Below are 8,413 nucleotides of genomic sequence, written 5' to 3'. Positions count from 1 at the left end.
GCAATAGAAGAAGTCTCTCCAATAGCACCTGATCCTGGGGCAGGCCCAGCGCTGATTCATGGCTGGGATCCATTTTAGTCACAGGGCCAGAACTGATCCAGAGTCTGCTTCTATCGGCGCTCCAGCTCACCAGCGGCAACCTGCTGGCCTTTAGCCTCATCCAGCCACAGACATGAGTAATGGCTTTCTAAATGTGTGTGATGACTACCTGGGAGTGAGCCTCAAAACACCACCCACTGGTAGGCAGCAGGTGTGTGGACATGTGCTTTTAGACTTTTCTTTAGGGGGTGGGGGGTGGGGGGGGGGGGGGTACAGGGTGCCTGTGGGAGGCCTACAACACAAGCTTGTGATTGGTGAACTACAGCACTGTAAAAAATGCTTTCCAGTCAATATGAAATAATTAGGACATGCTTTACCCCCCTCTAATTATTCGTCTGAGACATTAATGACTCCCTTGAGACCAATTTATAATGGGAGTTACATCCCATTACTAGATCACACTAAAGTCTATCAGCCCCTCTCGTGGTGCTGCCCAGGGCCGTCACACTGTGTGCCAGTCTGTGTGCCAGTCTGTGTGCCAGTCTGTGTGGAAATGATCATATTGCTTATGTGCTCAAATTTATCATGTTCTTATGCCTTGTAAGCTCTTAGTAAGTCAAAGTTTGCTGTCTTTCAGTATGTGTGTGTTGGTCATTTCAAATGCTAGTAACTATTTCAGATTTCAGGTTCCTTGATGAATAGTTACCAGAAAATGGAGATGCATAAAGGAAAGGGTCCTGTGTGTGTGTGTGTGTGTGTGTGTGTGTGTGTGTGTGTGTGTGTGTGTGTGTGTTCAGCCACAGGGAATGACAGGAAAGAGCCTAAAGCATGGTGGAAGCAGTACTCTGTTCTTGAACAGTGGCATATGCCTACCTACCTGCTGTCTCTCGCACCCTCTCTCTCTCCCTCCCTCCCTCTCTCTTTCTTTCCCTCTCTCCCCCCCTCTCTCTCTCCCCCTCTCTCTGTTTCTCTCTCTCTCTCCCTCCCCCCCGCCTTTTTTCTCTCTCTCTCCCCCTCCTCTCTCTTTCTCTCTCTCTCTCCCTCTCTCTCCACCCTCTCTCTGTCCCTCTCTCTCCCTCTCTCTCTCCCCCCTCTCTCTCTCCCTCTCTCTCTCCCCCTCTCTCTCTGTCCTCTGTATGTTGTCAGTGTCTGGGCTGGGCATGTGTCAGCTGCTCTCCTCAGTGAATCCTGATGGACGATGTTTATGTGCAGCAGAAATTCCACCTCGCACCAGAAGCCCTCAGTCCAATTAAAAGCCACCGCTTATGTAAACACACGCGCAGAGATGGAGACACAGACGTACAAACATAATTGTGCGCACTCTCTCTCTCTGTCTTTCTTTCTCTGTCTGTCTCTCCATCACACACATACACAAACTCAAATATGCACACTCAAACATGCACACACACACACACACACACACACACGCACACACACTCACCATACTCAGACATGTACAACTTGTTATTTCACCATTCATATATTCAGGCATATATGCACACACATTGTCACACACACACTAGAAATTCTATGTACCAAAACATCCATACAGTGTATCCTCAAACAGATCACTATCTAATACCACTGAGGGGAAGAGATATATCTCGTCATACAAACGTGTGTGTGTCAGGTTTCAACTCATTAAACTTCGACGGGAGCGCACGCACATCAAATGGAACAGAGCATTCCGGTGGGAGCCCTCTTCCTAGAGCGTATTTGGGATTAATGCATCCATAACGGATCCCTAATGGAAATGTTCTTAAAGCAGTCTGTGGGCAGGAGCGTGTTTGCAGTCATTTGTTCTGTGAGTACACTGTGAGTACACTGTCTGGATAGTGTAAAGGAGTTTAACAAACCAGACGGCAGAATCAAATATTTATTGTTGGAAACAAGGCGGATGTTTAGGGGATTGTGTAATGGTTAATCAGCATTTACTGACTTTTTTGGCAAGAGAGAACTACACGCAGACTCTCTCTCTTTCTGTCTCTCTTTTTCTCTCTTCCTCCCTCTCTCTCTTTCTCTCTCTCTCTCCGCCACTCTCATCATGACATGAGATAGGTGCTGCAGTTGGACTCCCTGTATTTCTGTTTACTTGCTTACCGCTTGATCACATAGTTTGCCTGAACTGGCGGGCTTCATCTCAATCACAATCACAATCACAATCACAATCACATCTTTTGGTCTATTTCAAGTGCCTATTTCAAGGCATTATGGGTAGGTCTGGATGCTGGAGCACGCTCTCACCGTGTCCATTCATCATGATGCACGGTGAGAGCACCCCATCCTGTGGTTCCCTGAGAACCGGAGCTAAAAATATCCACTCCCCTTGAACCGGACTGAATGGGGAGAGCAGACGGCATGGCATAGATGCGAGCTGACAACACTCTAAAAGCCAAGACGTGGCCGAGGCGGATGTTAAACTCTTACAGAACACAGGTCATTTCGAGGTCTGCTCTGTGTGAGTGTGTGTGTGTGTGTGTGTGTGTGTGTTTGTGTGTGTGTGTGTGTGTGTGTGTGTGTCTGTGTGTGTGTGTGTGTGTGTGTGTGTGTGTGTGTGTGTGTGTGTGTGTGTGTTTGTGAGTGTCTGATGTCCATCATGAACCCATACATACCATCAACTGGTTAGCGGAAATCACTCTGAATTAGTTGTTCATGACCATTCAATTCTGAAGTCAAGATAGGACAGTGTGATGTTGAGAAACCAATGACGAAAGAGTCTGCACCAGGCTGAAATAGCACAGCCGTTCAACCAAGAGTGATAGCTCGAATGCAATCTTTTCAGGATCAAACCTGGTGGAATGAGCTGATTTTAATGTACAGTTAGTGTCAACATCAATTTTCTTTAGCCTTCTGGTTTGCAGTCATAGAAGTTTTAAATTCTGCTTGCTTCCTACCTGTTGTAACTAGGTCTCATTGTTTTTTAAAATGGCCTCTTTTCTACTCTGACCTCTTTGCCAGAGGCTTAGTGGCTGAGCGTGGCCTGAGATACGTGAACCAAATTTGGGACGTGATGTTCCCGATGAAATCCCACCAAAGACGGTGGTCTGGTGAAACAGACTGAAAATGGGGCCTTTTGGGGATGGGAGCGAGAGGCACAAGACTTTTCCCAGACCTACTGCAGGCTTTTGGGACAAGAGTCTCAAGTGCAGAGTCAACAAACGTCTGCGTAGTTCAAAGCAGAACAGACATCTCTGGCTCGCTAATGTCTCCTTCAAATATTTGATATCTACATTTGTTTGCCCATTCATGTCTGTTTCATGTACAACAAGTTTATTTATAGGAATTGCCTCAAAGAATAAAACAGTGTTTTCCTTTCTCTACATTTTTATCCTTTACACACTCAAAGTCTAGCTCTCTCTCTCTCTCTCTCTCTCTCTCTCTCTCTCTCTCGCTCACTCTCTCTATCTTTCCCTCTTATGTCTTGACCTCTTTATTATTCTCCACGAGGTTAGTTTAGAGTCTGCTTGGGAAGTCACTTGTCAGTACTTCTACATGCTGCACAATGACAGGAAGTTTTGCCAGGGCCTGCTATGCGGGCACCAGCATTTAACGTTCTCCAGGGTGGCATTTTGCTGCAGCCTGGCAGCCCGCTGGGCACCATGACATGGTCTAGCCAAACTCAAATGTGCATGACCAAATGTCATTGAGGACAGAGGGAAAATGTCACAGCCTCAGTAGTCATGTTGCTTTTCTGAAAACACAGGCAGCATTGCTTCTTACCAGAATCTGACTGGGGACAGTGGCAGGGGTATCACACAGTGGAGTGGCGTTTGAATTGACATAATCAGTGACTCAGTTCCTCTTGATTCAGAGAGCACCTTTACACCAAACCAGCAACATTGTCAAATTTCTTTAAGTAAAAGATATCGCACCCAAATACAGCTAATTATTGAAGCTGTGTCAATATTGAGGGAATGGCTATTTTGATGGCGGTTTTCTTTCAACTTCCACATGAAAAATAGCCTACCCTTTTCCAATGTTACAAAAGAAAACAGCGCAGTCATTTTCATGTTTGCGATCTGACCTCATGACACTCATGCTGGGACATGCTAATTAATGGATGACTTCTTTGGTCTGACACAGTCCTATAACTCCCGTTAGAGCTTTCTGGAGAGTTTTGTTATTCTTTCTCCTGCAATGGCAGTCAATCCAGAACATGGCTCTATGGGGGCCCTGGGACAGGCACCGCTAGTGGGCCCTCAGTGAAACAAGCATTGATTCCTTTTTGATGTCACGTTCCCCTCGACCTTTTTAGCAAATGTACCAAACTCTCTCCCTCCCACTTTCCCTTCCACTTTCCCTCCCTTTCTCTCTCTTTCTCTCTCTCTCCCCCCCTCTCTCCATCTCTGTTTCTTTCACTCATGCTGCCTCTTGTTTCTTGTTCGTTTCTTAAGCTTTTACTGCAGACTCACTGTCTGCCCAGTAACACCTGACAGGCTCTTTCTCTCTTCCCCTACAGTCCGAGTGGCACCATGGCTTTGGACATGGCCCACAGGAGCACAGAGTCTGCAGAAATCGGGGTCAACGTTTTGCTTGGACGCCCGCCAGGCTCATGAGAGGAGGGGGAGAGGAAAGGGACTGAAGGCGAGGGGAGGGAAGGGAAAGGGGGCGAAAGAAAGGGAAAGAGAGAGAAAGGGGGGGACCGAGAGAGAGAGAGAGAGAGAGAGAGAGAGAACAGGAAGACTGCAGTATTTTTAACTCCTACTATGCAGCATGGAAATGCAGAAATATTCTTGCATGATACAAAAGAAAGATAAAAGAAAGAAGAGATAGATTGCTAGATAGATAGAGAGAGAGAGAGAGAGAGAGAGAGGGAGGGAGTAGAATAGGATGAAGGTGAAGCAGACAGCAGACACCATCTATACTCTCACCTACACACACACAAATACACACACACACACACACACACACACACACACACACACTGAGGCTGAGACAGAGAGAGGAGAGGAGAGGAGAGAGGTTTCTCACTGATGCGCATGGGCCGCAGTGGAGCCTCGTGTTCATTGCATCACAGCCTCTGAATGTTTTTACATTTCCTCTCGTCTGTCTCTCTCTCTCCTCTCGTCTGTCTCTCTCCTCTCGTCTGTCTCTCTCCTCTCGTCTGTCTGTCTCTCTCTCGTCTGTCTGTCTGTCTCTCTCTGCTCTCGTCTGTCTCTCTCTCTGCTCTCGTCTGTCTGTCTCTCGCTCTCTGCTCTCGTCTGTCTCTCTCTCTGCTCTCGTCTGTCTGTCTCTCTCTCGTCTGTCTCTCTCTCTCTCTCTCCTCTCGTCTGTCTCTCGCTCTCTGCTCTCGTCTGTCTGTCTCTCTCTCTGCTCTCGTCTGTCTGTCTCTCTCTCGTCTGTCTCTCTCTCTCTCTCTCCTCTCGTCTGTCTGTCTCTCCTCTCGTCTGTCTGTCTCTCTCTCTGCTCTCGTCTGTCTGTCTCTCTCTCTGCTCTCGTCTGTCTGTCTCTCGCTCTCTGCTCTCGTCTGTCTGTCTCTCTCTCTGCTCTCGTCTGTCTGTCTCTCGCTCTCTGCTCTCGTCTGTCTGTCTCTCTCTCTGCTCTCGTCTGTCTGTCTCTCGCTCTCTGCTCTCGTCTGTCTGTCTCTCTCTCTCTGCTCTCGTCTGTCTGTCTCTCGCTCTCTGCTCTCGTCTGTCTGTCTCTCGCTCTCTGCTCTCGTCTGTCTGTCTCTCGCTCTCTGCTCTCGTCTGTCTGTCTCTCGCTCTCTGCTCTCGTCTGTCTGTCTCTCGCTCTCTGCTCTCGTCTGTCTCTCTCTCTGCTCTCGTCTGTCTGTCTCTCTCTCTCTGCTCTGCGCCGCTCCTCGGCTAATTTCTTCTGCAGCACTGACTCCATTACAGACTCCTTTGCAATTAGGCTGAGGTGGAAATGTTTAGGTTTCATTGGCCTGTGGACTTGAATTTGAAATGTGTGTGTGTGTGTGTGTGTGTGTGTGTGTGTGTGTGTGTGTGTGTGTGGAACAGAGTCTCTGTTGATTCAGCTGTAGGCTCCTTGTATGCTTGATAGCTAACTGACAGTATCTGTCACCGGCCTCCAGCTCGTAATCATGACTCAATAAAACCAGGGTATCAGGAGGGAGAAGAAAAACACACTCACACACACACACTCACACACACACACACACACACACACACACACACACACACACACGCACACACACACACACACACACACAAGGACATGCACATGTTCACACACTTTCTCAGCAGAGCAGAGCTAACTGTGTGGTACTTGGGCTTCCAGAGACGTCTTAACCACAGATCCACTCCGGTAGCCCACACATGCTTAAGACTACATGTGCGACTGTTACAAATACTTAACCTTTCAAACTCCTAAATCATTACTATCAAATTATTATGTAAAAAAAAACCTGCCCATTTCTACATAAGCAAACACTGACTGTAAACATGGGAGGCAGATTTAGAGGTTAGGAGTTCTTTTTATCATACAGATTCAGAGGATAGGTGGATTCAGGAGGCCATTGAATTTGATGAACTCGTTATTTCATCTTCTGTCCTTGAAGCCAGAGGAATTCCACTGTCGAGAAGAAGAAATTAAGACAATATATCATAATTGTCTTATGTTTAACTCCATATTACCCCAGACACTGAAGCTTTAATCGTTTTCAAACCAAATAAGCATAAACGTACATTTTCCAGAGGTTTCCTAGTGTTTGTCTCAGCAGGGTTGGCCACTGATGAGCAATAATTGCTGTTTCAGTTATTAGCTTCACAGTCTAACGGCACGACTATTTTTATTGTATTTGGGTCAGAGCTTCAGCTTTAAGAATTCCCCTCATGCGCATTGAGTTTTTTAGTCTGTGTGCATACGCTTGGTGTTCTCCTCGCATCCACTTAACCATGTTTATCCACGTTCATCTACCAGATGCTGAAGAGTGGGTCAGCGACTCCAGAGAACCACTAGCCACCTGGCCCCCCCCGAGTCGGATGTCAGTGAGCTTCATACGACTCTTGCCATTATGTATGTGGATCTTAAACGTAACTGTGCAACTGCTTGGTTGTGGAAACCTGCGGCATTAAGGTCTTGATGAATATGCTAATGCTACTGCTAATGCTACTGCTAATGTTGCCACCAGAGGCAGGGTAATAGGCAGAGGGAAGTGCTTCCACTGAGGACCGGCCATTTTTATGCTCTCTGTGCTTTTAAGACTCACTGGTGCCTTGCTGTGGGTCAGTGTGGCCTACCACTTCATGGCTGAGCTGTCGCTGCTCTTACACATTTCTCCTTTTCAAAATAGCAGCACTGGCCGCTGAATGAGGCGGTTCTGCAGCTGGGCAGAAATCTGACAAACTGACATGTTGGAAAGATAACATCTTGTGCCTGTGACACCTTGAAGGTTACTGAGCTTGTCTTAGTGGTCCTTTTATTGACAATGTCCCTCCGTGGAGATTTCACATCGGTGTGCTTGATTTCATCAACTTGTTAGCGACAGGTGTGGCAGGTTTAGCTGAATTCACTTGAAAGAGAAAGTGTCAACATACTATTGCCCATGTACCCAACAGATATAAAGACAAATGCATGCTCATTCACAAACATATAGACAGGTAAACACACACACACACGCATCCATCCACACTGTGTACACTCCCAAAATGCACACTTACACACACGGGTACACACACGTGAGACAGACAGACACACACACACACAGACACACACACTCACACACACACAGACACACACACTCACACACTCACACACACACACACACACACACTCACACACATTCACACACACACACACACACACCCATGTGAGCCGCGGGTGTAGCTCTCTCAGTTGGAGGCTTCACCACACTGTTACCCCAGCTGGGACCTCAAGCCTCTGCCACAGGGCAGGAGAAACAACCACAGCCGCCGTGGAGCAGGACCAGAGCGGAGCAGCAGCGAGGAGGACCCAGAGGAGAGAGGAGGCCCTCTCGCCCTCCTCTCGCCCCCCTCTCCCGTGCCCTCCTCTCGCCCCCCTCTCGCCCTCCTCTCCCATGCCCTCCGGCTGTCCTGCTTGGCTTGGCTGGAGCTGACACGAGGGGTAGGTCCTGGTGCGGTTGAAGATCAACAGGGCTGGAGCGAAAGGGGACGGGCACATGGTGGTTGTGGTGGACTGGGGCCAGGCAGTGGGGGGGGGAGAGAAAACAGACAGACAAAATAATTGGAAATAAAAAATGAAAACAGCACTCCTCCCTCCCTCCCTCGCTCCACGCCCTTGTGTGTTTGTGTGTCTTGACACACCATCCCAGTAGCAGATGCTCCAGTGGCCCTTCTCGGCCGCCTCTCACCGCGGGCATTGTGTGTGTGTGCGCCTCTCCTCTTGGCCTCGTTTGGGACTCGGAACATGTGTGTGACCCCCACACTCCCCA

This window comes from Clupea harengus, chromosome 13 (assembly GCF_900700415.2).
Source record: "Clupea harengus chromosome 13, Ch_v2.0.2, whole genome shotgun sequence".
NCBI lineage: Eukaryota > Metazoa > Chordata > Actinopteri > Clupeiformes > Clupeidae > Clupea > Clupea harengus.
The sequence above is the reverse complement of the archived record's forward strand: the minus strand, read 5'-3'. Positions refer to the sequence as shown.